Raw genomic sequence first — 18,128 nt, forward strand, 5'->3', positions numbered from 1 at the left:
GTCAACTTGGCTCTGTTGATGGCATCAGAAGGTAGTAGATTCAAGCTCCATGTCGGGACTTGGAACCCATTTAGTCAATGCTGACATCCCAATGGACTGCATTGTCAGAGGAGCCATCGATCTGGTAAGATGTTAGACCACGGTCCTACTTGCTTGTCCAGTGGAGTGTTAAAGATCCCATGACACTATTCAAAAAGAGAAGAAAGTTTCTCCTGGTGTCCTGGCCAACAATTCCATCCCAACAATTTGCTCATTCACTCCATGGCTGTTTGTCGGACATTATTATGCACAAACTGGTTGCCGTGTCTGCCCAAAAATACACACTGTCGCAGCACTTTACAGTTTTTCCTGTGAAGTGCTTTTGTGATGTCTCAATAATGTGATAAGGTGCAATATCAATTGCAAGGATGATGATTATTATGAGACTTGAGGTGGTTGATTTGCAGTTTGGTACATGGCATTACCCTAGTTGAAAGATAATCCTTGAGAACAATAATATAAGGTATGTTAACATTAATTTCATAGTTGATAATGCGGTATCTATATTTAACAGTTATTATTTTATGCCTTGTACTTTGCTCAAAAAACCTAAAAAATAAGGCCCCAAACTTCTGGCCTTAAGACCATTGTCATAATTTTGAATACCATGAGCAGAAGATAATGAATAAGCTGTCTTCTGCTCGTGGGATCCAAACAATCTGAGTCAAAGCCACAATATTTTTCATTCAAAAAAAGTCAATTCCCTTTATAGTATATTTTGTGAAACTCTTTGAAACATCTCGAAGATGTGCCAAGGCGCTATATCAAATGCAAGATTTATTATAATAAAGTAGATGGCCATGGTTAAAACCAGCAAGTGCTGTGAGGCTGCTCAGCGGGGCAGTGATGTATGCTAAGACAGTTGGGAGTCGGAGGTTTAAACATGCCTCACAGAAACTTTTGGACCCGGAATTGTTTTTTTTTAAATGTTTTGGTCCTGGTCCGGCTAGATTCAAATTCTGGATACTGGAGTTCGGTAAGAAGCAGTTTACTGTAATTGCAAAATAATCTATCTTTATCCAGTATCTTTGCAAACTCAGCATCCAGTTTGATTCATACTCACACAAAAATAATCTTGCTTGTTCATATATAATCCTCCCCTAATAATTTTCTCAATTTCCATGTCAACTTGACATTTCTATTCAATCTGTTAGTAATATGTAACAATAACCATAAGAATTGGATTATTGCCCATGGTATTATCACATATTTAGCAATGGATGTACTGGAACAATGGACCACACAGAGTGATTCAACCAATTAAATGTAACAATTTATTCAGAATTAGGACAATTAGAAAACCAATGACATTTTCAAAACGATTATATCTATTTTTGGACGAGTCTTAACTATTTCCAATTTCACATCTCCCATCAAGCGCTGTTCGTATCGACCTCTCTGGTTGCTCTCTCAAACTCATGGAGCCAGTGTGGAATCTTGAGGTTTTGGTCAACCCACAACTATTATTTAAATATTCCATCTGGGCTTTGATCAAGTCTTCTTTCTTTCATCTCTGCAACATTGCTCACCTCTGCCAATACAAGGATTATTCTTATTATAGAATCAATGGCATAACGCTACAGCCTCCCCGAACATTATTAATGGTAAGTCAGTTGCATCAAGAGAAGTGTCTTTGGATTGCTGTTTTCTGGATATCTCAGTTTCTTTTCTAAATTATAATTAGATTACAATTACAAATATAATTTAATGTATTATAATTACAAATATAATTCCAGCCAAATACCTGTACAATGGAATAAAAAGTGTGATCTGTGATGTGGTTAAGTATAATGATTGCTTTGCGGAAAACTCCGCCCTGTTGCTGTTTTAACTAACTTTCTGTTTGGCAGGCTTTCTCTTACCTTCTAGCTCAAAGCCAGCCCATGCCACACATTGCAATTGCTGCACTGTATTGTAGTGCTGGTTAGTGGGATTCTAACATAACTGGACTGAAAATACAGTGAGTGTTCAACTGGTACTCTGCTCACCTACACCTCAACAGAGCAACTTGAGCAGGGACCTGAAAATGGGAAGAGAGGGGACGAGACGAAGGGAGTGAGGAAGGCAGTTCCAGTGCCTCGGAGCATAGTGGCTGAAGGCATGGCTGCCGAGGGTGGAGCGGAGGACTCGGGGGATGAAGAGGAGGCCAGACCCGGAGGAACGGAGGTAACGGGTACTGTTTTGAGGAGAGAAGAGGTCAGAGAGGTAGGGGGTGCAGAGGAGTGCAGGGATTTGAAGACAAGGGTGAGGATCTTGAGGTCGATCCTCTCTGGGATAGGCATCCAGTGCAGTCTGGCGAGGACTAGAGTGATCGGGGAGCGGAGTTTCGTGCGGGTGAGAACACGGGCGGCAGAGTTTTGAATGATTTGGATTTTATGGATGGTAGTGGATGGGAGACCGGCGAGGAGGGCGTCAGAGTAGTCCAGCCGAGAGGTGATAAAGGCATGGCCCAGGGTTTCAGCGGCTTTTGAACCAAATAGATGTGCAAAGGGTGCTTCAGGCCAGCTTCAAACCATATGAGTTCCAAGTCCTGACATGGGGTTTGAATCAACAACAACAAAATTACATTTGTATAGCGCCTTTTATGTCAAGAGGATGCCCAAGGCACTGGACAATCACTGTTTCGGAAATAACTTTCTGACTCAGAGGCGAGAGTTCCACCAACTGACCAGGCTGACACAATGTAAACATATGTGAATACGATTTACATTTATATAGTGCAGTTTATGTCAGGGGGACATCCCAAGGCGCATTCACAGTTCTGAAGGGTCACCTGAGCTGGAAGTGGGAGCTAAAGGGGTGTGGGGAGGGGAAAGATGACAGAAAGCATGGTCAAAGAGGTAGGTTTTGAGATCTGCCTTGGAAGAGGAGAGGGAGGAAGGGAGTGGGTGAGACTCCATCCTGGAGTTTCAGAATATCATATTCCATTCCATATAGATTTTCTATACCAAGTGCAGCAAAATATATTCAGTTTGCAAGGAACTAATCTGAAGTTAAGTAATGGCACCACTGGAATATCTATGCGATAAATGTAAGCCTTTCCCTTGATTGCCACACAAGTTCTGCTTCTTGTTAGTCATTCTGTAACTTCCTAACTCCTCATTCCTTTGCCACTCCCAAAGTACTTTTGACAATTTTGGTCAGTGTGTCTCACTTGAACTTCCACTTCCTGTCTCTTCCGAACTGCCAAAAATACAATCGTGCAATTCCTTCCTTGTTCCTGTGGCAAAAAAACAAGAATGTGGGATGTTAAAGGGGTTGGGTTTAATCATGGTCTCCAAGCCACAGGAAACCAAATAATTTCCAGTGATCACTAAAGGGAAGCATAAATGGACTATCTAGAGGCAAACTGCATTGTTTAAATCGAAACATTTTCCCACCAATGTTCTCCCCTCCTCTTCTAGAGAACTATGGTTCAATGCAAGCTGTTTACCTTTATCATACTCAGTTCCCATTCGTCGTGTGTGATCCCAGATCAAGCCAAGGATTTTTCTAACGTGTATGACTGAATTCCACACAGGGTAGTGCTCTACTAACTGTGTAATCAGGAAAACCTCGGGATTAATACCATATGTAGAGGATCACAGGCATGAATCCTCTCATTCTGTGGCACAGCACACAATGGATCACCTGCTTTTTGGGGTACCTGAAAATAATACTCTGATAATAATCCCTGTATTTGATACAGTGCATTATTATGTTATCATAATTTGGGATTATGGGATGTGGGCCACTGCTGTGCGCAATTGGCTGCTGCGTTTTGCCCACAAATATACAGTCAATTTACTTTACAGCATATTCTGTGAAGCGCTTTGAGACATTGAGAAGACATGAAAAGCACTATATCAATGCAAGGATTATTATTATTATCACATTATGACCAGGGAACTTGAAATCTAGTTTGGATGGAGACTGATGTCTGTTGGAATGTTGCTTTTGTTATTTGCATGGTATTGTTTTGGTCATTTACACTCCACAGGTAGCAGGAACTGTTAAAGGATGCTATTGTCTGAAGGAGGCCTGATTTACACGAAAACGTATCGTCCCTGTGATCGCGTATTGTGTGAATGTAAGAGTACACTCACACAGGGATAAATCAATAGGTGTTTGAGCAGGCAGCAGAGTTGCACCTTGAAGGTACTTGTAACAAACAAGTGGGTTAGCTCACTCCTCTGCTCAAACTGTAAGTGGCAGCATTTTATGTATTACGACTCCGACTTAATTTAAGGCTTTGGGGTGTCGTTAAAATATATGCTTGTGTCCATTAAATATTTTAAAGCTATTTCGAGAAGTGCATATTTTAAATTTGTTAGTATCAATGGATACTGCTTTTATTTTCCTGACTCGAAAAGCCCCGAACTTTAATCACTGAAGAATTCAAGTTCTATGACATTGTGAAGCGCTTTGAGACATCTCGAAGATGTAATAAGGCGCTATATCAAATGCAAGGATTATCATTATTATCAAATGATGTGACTGTATTTTTGGGGGCGAGCAGCAAATTTGCACACAGCAAAAATAATAAAATAATAATCCTTGCTTGTAGTGACTACACTTATCAAAAGAATCTCATATCTGTGCATAGATGTTGCAAAGCTCCGACTCATCAGTGCCTCATGATGCTTTTAAAGGGTTACATCTCAGGCAGAGTTTTAACTACAAGTATTAAATAGTTAATGGTTAGTTTCACAAATATAGTTCAAAGGAATACCATACAGAGTACCATGGAAACGATATTGCTGCCAGTAATAGAGCAATTAAGCAGAAAGTGAAGTTATATTGCGCTCTTGGAATCATGCTCACCGGGAGCTAAGCAGGATTTTGCACATGTGCATCTTAATGCAAGTGCAAGTAAGCACATGTCTAACTAATGAATGCTTGTGTATCTTTTGCACTCCACAGTACCAGGTATTTGTTTAGCTTTTATTTAAATAGAAATGTACCCAGTTCTCAAAAAGGAAAGGCACTTACTTTTTATTTAACAATGACCACACTGGACTTTTTATTCTTACTGGAACATACTTAGAATTCCAACCAAGGGTTAATCATTCATGCTGAAACGCAATTTATAAATCCACAGAACTATTCAGTTCCCCACCCTGTCTCCACCCCCACCACCGAGTCCCATGAATAGCACTAATTTGACAGTATATAGCCTCATTGTTACTGTGGTCAAAATCAATGATAATTGAGCCTCAGAACACAGGCTATGAAAATATCATTTGCAACTAGTACATAGAAAGTTTCTATCCAGCTTTGGCTTCTGCCCAACTAAACCCATTGACAAATAACATCAGTCTGTTTCTTCCACCATTTCTAATGTTTCATTTGCTCTTTTAAATAAGCTCACTTTCTGCGTAAAATCTTTTGTACTCTTTCAAAACTAACCGACCAAATTGTAATAACAATCCTTGCAGTTGACAGTACTTATAATGTTAAAATGTCCCAAAAAAGCTTTTTAGTGACTATTTCTAGCAGCCGATTTGCACACATTAATGCCCTGTTAATAGCCAGGAAGTGAATGATCAATTTATCTGGAGAACTGTTGATCAGGACACTGGGAAACTCCCTTCTCTTTTCAAATAGCACTGTGAGACTGAACAAACAGAATGGACCTTGGTTTAACGTCTAATCTGAAGGACAGCAGCTCTGACAATGCAATGCTCCCCCAGTCCTACACTGGCGTCTTAGCCACTTTTAAATTTACAGATTTAAATTGTAAAAGTGCCTTTTGTCCCAGTTGCATCAACTCCAGTGGTGATTTTTGGTTTTGCAAGGGAACACGAGAGAATGTATCAAATGCAGATGGGAATGAAAACATTGTATAAATGGCAATTGTAAGAGGAAAGAGACACAGGTAGCGAAACAGTCTGTGAACTAAAGTTCTACACACCACTGAAGGATGCAATAGTGGCTCTAATTTTATGTGTCCCAAGTAGAGAGCTATGCTTCCACTCTCTGTTCATCATCCTTGCAAAATAAGAGAAGGCAGAGCTTTATGCAGGTGTTCTCAATAAAGGTATATAATAAAGTATTGTCGTCTGGATTTTTAAGGATGGAAACATATGACAAGTTAGTCAGTACTTTGCTATCGGTAAAATATGATTTGGTGTGTTTTCAACTTTGAAACCTTTTTTGGCACCAGCTGCTTTTATGCTTAGGTTGACACACATCCTTAATGGTGCAAAGCTACAACATTCACCGATATAGTGCACTAATTGGAATTGCCAGTTTTGTAAAGCATTTTGGCATTGGCTCTGAATCAAAGAGAATGCTGCACTGATGCCAAAAATGCAACATAAAAGGAACGTACCACATTAATCAGATGAAATCCCTTGCAAGCGTTATGGATTGAAGAGGCAGGCTACTCTGCTGCTCAGGGTCGTGCAAAGTAGAGCTCAAAGCAAAACTTGTTTCTATAGTTAGCAATTCAAAGCTTTTGTTTTGCTGGTTATTGAGGATGGGTGAGGTTATCAATTTGGCTTCTAATTCCAAAATATTTTCTGTGCATATCCGTTGCTCAGTTGACCATGTGTTGTTATACTGGATGTTATTTAAAGCAGTAAAGAAAAGAAAAAAACTTTTGTTTGTTTTGAAAATATCCTTCCACTTCTTTCATTGAGTATTTAAGCATGTCAAAGTCCTTGCTCTTTGTAGGTTGAAGTGGGGATTGAGATTCTGGATATTAGCAACATTACATGGGTGTGCTTTCATCAAAACTGGCTTTTTATTGAAACTCAGGCTTTTATATTCTGATTAATTGTTAGATTGGATCAAGAATATTTTATAAAATGCAAGGTGAAAAATTCAGAAACATTATGATATGTATACACTCAATTCACTTTACAGTATATTCTGTGAGTGCTTTGAGAGGTCTCAATGATGTGATAAGGTGCTTTATCAAATACAAGGATTATTATTATCCTATTACTCTATTGCATCAATACAATCTTTTTCTAAATTGGTACAAAGAGCACTGCAGCCCATTTGCAAAATAAAGCAACAGAACTGCTTTAAACTCAACTACCACACTCACACTGTTTATTTTGTTGAAATAAGGACATTTTTAAACCAACAAATACACAACAACAACAACAAGATTCCATTTATAGAGCGCCTTTCACGTCGGGAGGACGTGAAATACACAGCACCATGGCTATTTTTGAGAAGCAAAAAGCAAGCACTAGATAAAAGCAGAGGCATTACTATCTTAAATCTAGAGGCTAAATTAATTTTCACTTTGAAAATCATGGGTTAATGAAGGACAGTCAACACAGATTTGTTGAAGGCAAATAGTGTCTAACTAACTTGATTGAGTTCTTCGATGAAGCAACGGAGAGGATTGATGAAGGAAGTGCAGTTGATGTTGCCTTTTGATATGGACTTTCAAAAGGCATTTGATAAAATGCCATATAATAGATTTATTAGCAAAATTGAAGCCCATGGGATTAAGGGAACAATAGTAGCACAGTAACAGATTGCAAGAGGACATAGACAGGCTGGTGAAATGGGCAGACACGTGGCAGATGGAATTTAATGCAGAAAAGTGTGAAGTGATGCACTTTGGGAAGAGGAATGAGGAGAGGCAATATAAGATAAACAGTCAATTTTATAGGGGGTACAGGAGCAGAGAGACCTGGGGGTTCACAAACACAAATCTTTGAAGGTGGCAGGACAAGTTGACAAAGCAGTTAAAAAAGGATATGGGATCCTTGGCTTTATAAATGTAGGTATAAGAGCAAGAAAGTTATGTTGAACCTTTACAAATTGCTGGTTAGGCCTCAGCTGGAGTATTGTGTCCAATTCTGGGCACTTTAGGAAAGATGTCAGGGCCTTGGAGAGAGTGCAGAGGAGATTTACAAGAATGATACAGAGATGAGGGACTACAATTATGTGGAGAGACTAGAGGCTGGGATTATTCTCCTTAGGCAGAGAAGATTTAGGGGAGATTCAATTGGGGTGTTCAAATTTATAAGGGTTTTTGATAGAGTAGATATGGAGAAACTGTTTCCACTGGCAGGTGGGTTGATAACCAGGGGACATAGATTCAAGATAATTGGCAAAAGAACCAGAGGGGAGATGAGGAGAAACATTTTTACCCGAGACTTGTTATGATCTGGAATGCACTGCCTGAAAGGGAAATGGAAGCAGATTTGGTAATAGCTTTCAAAAGGGAATTAGATAGGTACTTAAGAAGGAAAAAATTGCAGAGCTATTGGGTAAGAGCATTGGAGTGGGACTAGTTGGTAGCTCTTTCAAAGATGAAACAGGGATAATGGGCAGAATGGCCTCCTTCTGTGCTGTAAAATTTTATGATTCTATGAAGTCGTACTCTAGTTGTATATTCATCTCTACTCACTGCCCACAAAATTTCCATCACTCACATATTTTATCAATATGGATGCTTTCAGACGACATACATTAAATCCTGCTTAAAGAGCAAGAATTGGATTTCTGCGGTAATACGTTCCAGCAACAACCGCAAACACTTACTGCACTAGATAGTTTTTGAAATCCTTAACCCATCATCAAATACTTTTCAAAACTCTCAAAATACTGCACATATGTATGTGTTATATAAACACACATGAAAGTTTACAAATCAAAACAGGGTAAGTCAATTCATTTCAGAATTAATTGAAATGAAATGTTAGCAATTTAATAAAAAAAAGTTAATAAAAAAACAAATAGGGATGAAATTAAAGCATTTCATAACATAATCAATTTGATAGTTATCATGTTTAATTTGATCATTGTTGTCCTGTATGGCTCTATTGCACAAATGTCATCACAGTAAAATGTCATCACCATCAAGTTAAAAAGGGAATCTGTGATCAGTGTTAACGTTCTGCAGTTTGTAATATTAAAAAGCTATGGTACTTTTTGTTCTGAGAGGATTAGAAAATTAGCATCAGATTAATTTAGTAAACTGGTACAATAGACTGAAAGGGCTGAAGGTCTTTTACTGTACCCATTACCCATCCTCCACCCCGATTGAGTGCAGCTTCTATTAAAGCGTGGGTCTACTGTGGATCTGTGCTAACCAGGAATGATACACCTGGTTTCCAGCTCTGAATAGCCAGCTTCCAACACTAAAAGATGACAGATTTTGGGTTGTCAGATTGTCGTTTTGAGAAGGAAATGACATCAGTGGTGCTACTTGTGCATGTATGTTAGTGGCGACTGAAAAACTGGGACTTAGACATTTTGTTGCATGCGCTTATAATGCAGAGTCTGAGCTATTGGATTAAGATGACTGCGATATATCAAAGTTGCCCTTTAAGTTATCTGGGCATGATGATGCACATTTTAATCTCTAAAGAAAATGATTCTGACTATTGGATTAAGATGTGATGCGAGTCTTATCGTATGAAACAACTTCCATTCATATAACATCCATCAAACAGGATAACATTTTGGAAAACAGAAATAGACATTGAAATGTGTTGTTGGAATGTGCAGTTGACGCTCTTTTATTCTCCTCCCCTCCCGAGATGTTTAGTAAAGTGGAAATTATTTTTTCATGCAGCTTTGAACCTAGTGAGAACGTGATTACATTTATAAATCATGGAACAGAGAGCAATAAAATAAACATTTCTTTGATTTTATGCCTTGTAGAAAATGATTTTTTTTCTATAAAAAATGATTAGATTTCCATCACTGTTTCTATAAAAAAAAGCATTGATGTAGCTAAATGGCAAATTAAGATGCTTTTGAAATTTTGTCTTAACAATGGATGTTCTTTATCAACTAATCTTGCATCCAGTTGGGTGGACTTCCTTTGTGTTATACAACAGCTACTGATTGAACCTTCTTTCCTATTTGGAGTAACAGAAGGAAATTAGCGCCGAAAATATTTATTTTTCAAATGATATCTTTACACAGCTTCAATTCAGAGAATTTTTTTGAAAGGGCTGGAGCTTTGTTATCTTGAATCTTATCAGGAAATTAAGTCTGCCTAGGAAGTGTTTGCTTTCCTTTTCCTGTTGACTTACAATGTATTAATCGCTTTTGTTTGGCAAGCAGCTCATTGAAACTTTAACTGAACCACTGCCCGTGAAGTTTTCTCATGGCTATATAATCTCTTGCAGTTCATTCACTATTCTTTTCACACAGCCTTTAATACCTCAGCCTCTGAATGAGCACAAGAAATATCTGAAGTTGAAGCATTTCAGGGGATGCAAAGAATGAGTACATTTCTGATCCTCCATTACTCAAAAAGTTGTGGGTTTAATCCCCACATCGGAACTTTGAGCTCATTCTCTAGGCCGACACTTGAATCCAGTGCTGGAAGGCTGCTGCATTATCGCAGGTGCCATTCTTCGGATTAGACATTAAACAAGGTCCCGTCTGCTTATTAAATTGACATCAAAGATGCCATGGATCTATTTGAAATGAGAAGAGAAATTTAGCATGATCTTTTAAAATTAAGATATAATAATAGTCCTTGAATTTGATATATCGCCTTATCAAGTCTTCGATACGTCTCAAAGCGCTTCACAGAATATACTGTAAAGTGAATTGACTGTATATTTTCTGAGCAAAATGCCCGCAAACTTAAGAGAGGGTGGGAGTGCGAGGTGACCATAGGTGCTGTTGAAGAGATAGATTTTAAACTGGGATTTAAAGACAGATAGTGAGGGGACAAAATCAGAGGATTAGAGGGAGAGAGTTCCAGAGATTAAGAGGGTAGAATCTTAAGGTTCGGCCATTAATGGTGGCTTGAAGAGGGGTATGCAGGTAAACTAAACAAAATCATAATATTCATTCCATGAACACCTTTTTCATAAAAATTCACAAATTCCACCTAATTCAATACAAGGCTTATACCACCCAGGAGTTCTTTTTGCTTCAGAATAAGCACAAGTTTGAAACATGAAAGATCAAAGCAAAACTGAACACAAATCAATGACTAACTTACAACATGTGATGTTTGTTGATTGTGTAATTTGGATGCTACTCTACAAGTCCACTCCCTACTCAGATCGATATTACAGTTTTGAGCATAGTACTGCAAAGAAGAAACTTTCACATGGTTCTATAAATTATATATTACACGCTGTCATTTTTAATACACCGTGAAACCTTCTCTGGTGCTTGTAATTACTTTCACATGTGAAGATCATCAACCAGAACACACATCATTCCTGCTTCAAGCACATTGAAATAGATTTACAATGCCATTTGTACGTGTCAAAACTAAAGTAAGTAAACTGAAAGTGACACATTTTCATTTGTAGTTCAGTAGAAATGTAATTTCTGTTACTGCATTAACACACAAGATCAGTTCTGTAATGAAAAACACAATTGTAGTGATCAATGTGAGTTTAGCAACACTAAACATTTTTTTAATATCCAATATATTCCACTATTTTACTAAACTTGGAATATATAAAATACTGTGTCTGTGTCTAAAACAGAAAGTTTTATGTGGAACACCAATGTTTTCCTGTAATATTACTTCAGTGTCAGTTGATCATTATAAAACGATTTCTTAGATGCTGCATGACTATCCATCAGTACAACAGCCTCTTGATTTCAACAGTCAATTCAGTATTGTTATTTTCCTACAAACCAAGGGCAAACAGAAGCTTGTATAGATTATACAAAACAAACATTTTGAGATAAACTGCACAAGATATGTAGCGAATTGAATTAATTTGGGATTCGTATATGCAGACCCGTGCAACAAGTCCAATACAATGGACATTTAACTTTGAATGTGTTTTTCTGCTTCCATCTTCACTCAATAAAAGTGAGGCAAGAGAAAATTAAATTTTATGCAACAGTGAGTGATACTTGATAAAGGCTGATATTAAGTTATAAGTGGTAGAGAACTAAATGTCTCTAATCACGTATCACCACAACCAATCATCTTTAAGAATCTTAGGTTGGCAATAATTACAAAGATAGAGTGGAAAAGATTTTTTTATTTTTAACGATCAGACCAGAGTGTGCAACAATGATTTTGGTGTGAAAACAGTTTCTCTCTCATCATAGAAGCATAGAAATTTACAGTACAGAAGAAAACCATTCAGTCCATCATGTCTGTACTGTCTGTACCGCCATCGGCTGCTGAGTTTTCAGCCATTCTCCCACTCTCTCTGGAACTCCATGACAGAGCCAGTCCAACTCATCCCTCCTCCTCCATTTTCAAAGCGCACCTCAGAGTTACTTTATTGGCCGTAGTTCCAGTCATCTTTCCCCACCCTACTCCCTTCAGCTCCCAATCCCACCAGTAATGTAAAGTGCTTTGGGATGTCCTCCTGATGTGAAACGTGCTATATTAAATGTAAATGTATCATACTGGCTTCTTGAAAGAACAATCCATTGAGTCCCGTTTACCTGCCTCCCCCCGATACACAGTTGTCAATGCACTTTTCCCTCATCAGAATTCCAATATTCCACAAGCACGAAACTGCTAAATACCAGGCGTTAGCACAGTAAGCCTAAGGATGATTTTGATTGATCTGGTTGCTTTGGAGATTTTCAACAGCTTTGTGTTAACAATGCCCGTATTATTGCTATTATTGGCTGAATTACTTGGAAAATAGAGGTTTACAGTGAAGGTGACGAATTCTTCCATATTTCACAATTCAAAGTTGCCAGACATATTCTCCAAGGTCCTAGAGTGTTTCACTTGGCACTAATCTGCAATATCAAAATAAATGGTTGGCAAGTTCAGTTGATAAACTGCTTGAACTATACTGTATTCGCATCAAATTGTATGCTTGCATCTTATGACTTCATTAGATCCCATGACTGAACCACTTACTAGGTAAGACCATTTTGTCTCAAAATTTAAGATGGTGCAGAATTTAAGATTTTTCACAAAAATCTGTACCATCTTAACTTTTAAGACAAATTGTTCTTACAAAGTAAGACTGAATGGAATTTCTGTCTCTTGATTGCTCCAAATTGCAAATTACAAGGGCTGGGGAAGAGTTAAATGAGCGGAGGCACCGTTCTTTGGATGAATTATTAAGACGAGGTCCCATCTGCTGGTTCAGGCAAATGTTAATGATTGTACAGCACTGTTGGAAAGGAGAAGGAGAGTTTCTCCCGGTTTCCTGGCCAACAATTTCCCAGCAAAAATTGACTATTCACTTCATGACTGTTTGCGGAACATTGCTACATTCATTTGGCTGCTGTGTTTGCCTACAAGTACACAGTCACTACACTTTACAGTAAATCCCATGAAGCAGTTTGAGATATTGATGATATGAAAAGGTGCTATATCAAATGTAAGGATTATTATTAAATAGAGATGATATTTTAAGACAATTATCGTGCTATAATTGTTGAAAACATTGTTTTTCTCCCCAATTTTCTCCCTTCCTCTCATGAAGGTGCTGGGTCATTACTAGAGTACAATTCCATGAGGTCTGTGTACTCTGGTATCTCACTCCAGTGACCACTCTTCATTTTTAAGGCTAAAGCTTGAACATTGGAAGTGAATAATGGAGAGCCATCCCTGTTTGTCCTCTTACCCGAGGCCCAATATTCTATCTGGATTTAGAATTAAAATTGAAATTTTAGAAAAATCCTGAAATTTTAGGATGTGTAGAATTTCGTCAATCCTTAAAATTCGGTTTTATCCTGACAGCAGTCTTTCTGCTTTTCTTTGTAGCAAAGGCACCGGACAGCGATCAGACAAATTGTTCACAAAGTGAAGAGTAGAAACACATAATAATAATAATAATCTTCTCATTCGATGTAGTGCCTTATCGCATTGTTGAGATATCTCAAAGTGCTTTGCAGGATAAACTATTAAGTGGATTGTCTGTGAATTTTATGGGCAAAACACGGAAGGGAACTTTTCTTGTAGCATAGTCAGCTGGGTCAATGTTTCAGGGCCTGTGTTATAAGTGAGCTGTGAAAAATCTGCTAACTTCTGGTAGTCAAGCTGCTGCAGGCATCATGTCCTGTGCAGGTATTGTTGATCATTGCTGATTATTGTTCTTCCTCCTCATTCCCAACAGACTCAGAAAGAAGCTTCTACATGTTGCATATCAAAAATGTAATTTGGGATAAAGCCACTTATGACTTTTAAAATATATATATTTCCAACATTTTCCTGGCCGAGGAACGCTGACCAAATTTAGTGCCAAACTACTGTTTCACACACTGTATGGCTTGGCAGGGTGTTGCTCCCATTATTCATCTATTTCGGGATTAATCAGTCACAATTCTGGGCAGGGACACAGATGGGGTGGGGATGGGGGGGTGAGGTGGGGGAAGGAGGTAAATTGTGAGTTTATTCTGGCCTTTTTGGAAAAAAAAACCAAACCCCAATAACAGAAACAGTCTTAAGATCTGAATTTACAATCTAACCTTGTAGTTCCACAGTACTACAGTGCAGAGTACATTGCCAGTTGCTTAACATCCTGGATTATTTCACCGGATGTTTAAAGAGAGTCCACTTTTAACCCTTAGACTCCTGGCAGGTCCAGGAAAATTCCAGGTCTTGTTGCTCTTGGGCAATGAAACAATGCTGAAAACCTCAAATTTAAATAAAGTTAAACACGTTAGAGTGGTTGTTCGACCTTTCCCCTTTCTTCTCATTCTTTGTCTGCTTTTAAACTGACATATTTTAATTTTTATCTTGCTAGGATTTTAGCATGGGCTGAGGTTCTTTACTCTCCAAATTATGTCATTGACTGTGCAGAGGTTTGGCTGGGAATTTCTGCTTATAGCGGCTTACTGGGTGAATTACCTTTCATGTGATATTAGTTTTGTAACACGCAACGACAAGAACAATCATTTTTTAAAAAAGGGAAGATTCATTCTATTTATAGATTGGCCAAACCATTTTCTACAATGGAACAAAGTTCTTGAAGGTTCGAACACCGATGATGGGAAGTAAGGGGTGGGGAACACGCAGCAGGCCCAAGTTTGCTAAACAGTGGAGGGTGAGCAGAAGGTGAGGCTGAAGATCACATAGGTTGGGAGCTACAAGGGTGTGAAGTAAAACAGACTAAAGGTTACCATTCCTTACATATTTAAAGTTTTACTGCATGATTATCCATACTTCCTAGAGAGTTCAATCATAAAATAATCCCATCTTGGCCTGATATCAAGATACCAGAACCAACACCCTTAACGTAATAGGTTTAGCAAATTCCATTTGGTCTCTTAGTCCCGATGTGCAAGGAGCTGACTGTGTATGATGCGGAAAGACCCAGGGCTTAAAATGAACTGTGCAGAGCACTGTAAAAACCCTCACATGCACAGAACAAATTCCCCTGGCTCTTGTATTACTCTGGAATGCTGAGTGTTAACAAGAGCAGCAGTACTTTGCTTCACATTTCTGCCTCATTGCAGACAGCTGGAACCATGGTCAATGGAATTTCCTGGCAAAGTTTTTTTTAACTTAATTGTTGACTAATAAGGCAACAGAAAACTGTAGCCAAAACAGGACAAGGAAGACATCCACCCCAAATTGCTATGTACTCCATTTTTATTTTTATTTTTTGTTTTGAGTGGGTGGAAGAAAAATATTGGATGAGGTACTACCTGTAAGATGATACTCAAGATGTTACTGAGCTTACAGTTGCCTTTTAGCTCTTGAACTAACTAATTTGACATGGGAAATATTTTTATCCTAAAAATAGAATTTTAGGAGTCTTTGAGCCAAGACATAAGCAGTGTATTAGCTCATTATACACTACAAAAGGAGGCCGTGTGATAATATTAATTTAATTCAGGCATAAGCTCAGATTTTGGCATTTTGTGACCCATTTAGGGACAAAATTGCTGTCTGTCTTGACACCATAAAAGTTCATTTTTCGTTTGGTCAGCCAAAAGAAAAATGTGTCTGCCACATGTGGAAACCCATCACTATGTTGAATTTTATCCAAACCACACTGAGAGTTCCAAGTATGCCACCTACACATTCCCATGTCTGGAATGGAATGTGTACTCTCTCCCCAAAGGGATGCACAATTCTGGAGAGTATTACAATATAATTACATTATAATTTACATTTATATAGTGCCTTTCACATCAGGAGGATGTCTCAAAGTGCTTAAAACTTTATAAGGTGCAGGTTGGCAAGAACCAAGGCTTGGGGATCTTGGAGGCTTAGGGGTACTGCTGGAGTCTAACCAGCTAAAACTGCATAGATTGTCATTGAAAACACTGTCTCACAGATTTTCCTGTCACTTGTCCAGCTAGGACCAACCTTGGGGCTTACAGGGTTAACAGGATCTGAATGGGAAGAATCCCTACCCCCTGGTATCTAGTCTGGCCTTCCAAATCCTGCTGATGAGCCAAGTTAGTTTGGCTGTCATCAGCAGTGTCCTAGAGTACCACAGCCTCATTTGGCTCAGGGACCAGACTACTGCGATCGTCATGGAGGGTTGACTTAATTCCAACATTCTAATGGAAGCATATCACTTTGGAGCCACTTCACCTCCAAGGAGAACCTGCTTATCTGTCTCCCCACCCCCCCCAAAAGAAAGTAGTAACTGGTTGGTCATTTCACCTGCCAAGCAGTGATTTGAGCCCTCACTAGATGGATGGCAGATAACAGCAATTCAATGCAAACTTCCCAGTGAGCATCCTAGCTCAGTATAAAACGTGTGAGAGCATTGCATGCAGTGACTACATTAAGTACTACTTTAAGAGACATTGAAATCAGTGAGTAGTTCTCTTTCTCACTAGGGCCACCCTTCTTTTGGATGGAAACCATAGTTGTACTCTGGAACATGGATGGGGTGTGTTCTTCAGAGTGAGCCTGTTAACCAGCCTTAGGAAGGCCGTTCCAAAGCAGGTTGATGGTTCCTGGCACTGAGCCCTCTCTCCGAGCAGCTTTTAGGAACTCAGCGTGGAAGTTAAGTAGACCCATTCTGTGTGACAGTTAAATGTACCTGACTCTGTAAGGACTGCTGTGCATCAGTAAAACATTGATTTACCATTGTTAATAATTATAATCCTTGCATTTGATATAGCGCCTTATCACGTCTTCGAGACGTCTCAAAGCGCTTCACAGAATATACTGTAAAGTGAATTGACTGTATATATTTTGTGGGAGAAAGCGGCAGCCGATCGTATACAGCAGATAAGTGTAACATTTATCATGGGGTGTCTGTAAATTAAATGGTGAATGGGGTTGTGCTATGTTGCCCTCTAATGGTAGGACTCTTTGGGTTCAACCTTGAAATGAATAGATCACATGAGAGGTTTGTCTGAAGAAAGTGATTTGGCGCAATTAGAACCATAGAAATCCACAACACAGAAGAAGGCCATTTAGTTCATCATGTCTGTGCTAGCTTTTTTAAAGAGCAATCCTTTCAGTCCCATTATCTGCATTTTCCCCAAAGCCCATTAGTTTACTCCTTTTTAGATCGAGTTCCCTTTTGAAAGTTAATATGAATTTTGCCTGAATCACTGCTCCTACAGGGATTTTTATATCCTAATAACTCTGAGTGTGAAAAAATAAATACCTCTATCCTGAAATTGCCTTTTGCAATCCTGAACTTGTTCTTCTGTCTTGGTATGAATAATACTATTGATTTAATATTAGATTTCTGGATTTTCTGGGAGAACATTGCATTGCCAGAGGCACAACAGATGAAACTGAGGCCTCATGTGAATGTTTAGGTGGATGGTAAAGATCCCATGACACTATTCAAAAATAGAAGGGAGTTTCTCCCAGTATCCTCATCAAAAATCCATAGATTTAAAAAGACAGATTATTTACTTCATGGCTGTTTGTGCCATATTGTTGCTGGTAAATTGATTGCTGCAATGACACAAGCTCTACATGGAACAGAAAAACTCTTTAAGTGCTTTGAGATATTTCATCAAGATAAGACAAATATTTAATGCAATGATTATTATCATTATCGCTCTTGTGTTAAAGTGCAAGGTGGTTGTTTGTAACTTTTTTTATAACACTGGCTCCAGTGAAACTAATTTTTTTAGAAATAAGGCTTCCTATCAACCTGGAAAGCCTGACGCCTCTTGAAAAGGGCCGAACCTTGGACAAATAGATAAAGCCAAATGTTTGAGATGATGCTTTAAACCAAAAAGATGTGGAACATTTCCACATGTTTCACATGGATGAAATTTCCATTATCTTCCGG

The 18,128-nt window shown here is 38.6% G+C and overlaps 1 long non-coding RNA gene across 1 annotated transcript; it reads right to left on the reverse strand.

The window, feature by feature from the left end:
• Positions 1–1,414: 1,414 nt before the first annotated feature.
• LOC103183949 lies at positions 1,415–6,391 on the reverse strand. Its single transcript, XR_488467.2, has 3 exons — positions 6,353–6,391; positions 3,194–3,259; positions 1,415–1,570 (listed from the first exon to the last, which is right to left on the reverse strand). It is a non-coding gene; the product is annotated as an uncharacterized LOC103183949 (long non-coding RNA).
• Positions 6,392–18,128: the final 11,737 nt, after the last annotated feature.

The sequence above is a fragment of the Callorhinchus milii genome, unplaced genomic scaffold (genome assembly GCF_018977255.1).
Source record: "Callorhinchus milii isolate IMCB2004 unplaced genomic scaffold, IMCB_Cmil_1.0 Scaffold2, whole genome shotgun sequence".
NCBI classification, from domain to species: Eukaryota; Metazoa; Chordata; class Chondrichthyes; order Chimaeriformes; family Callorhinchidae; genus Callorhinchus; species Callorhinchus milii.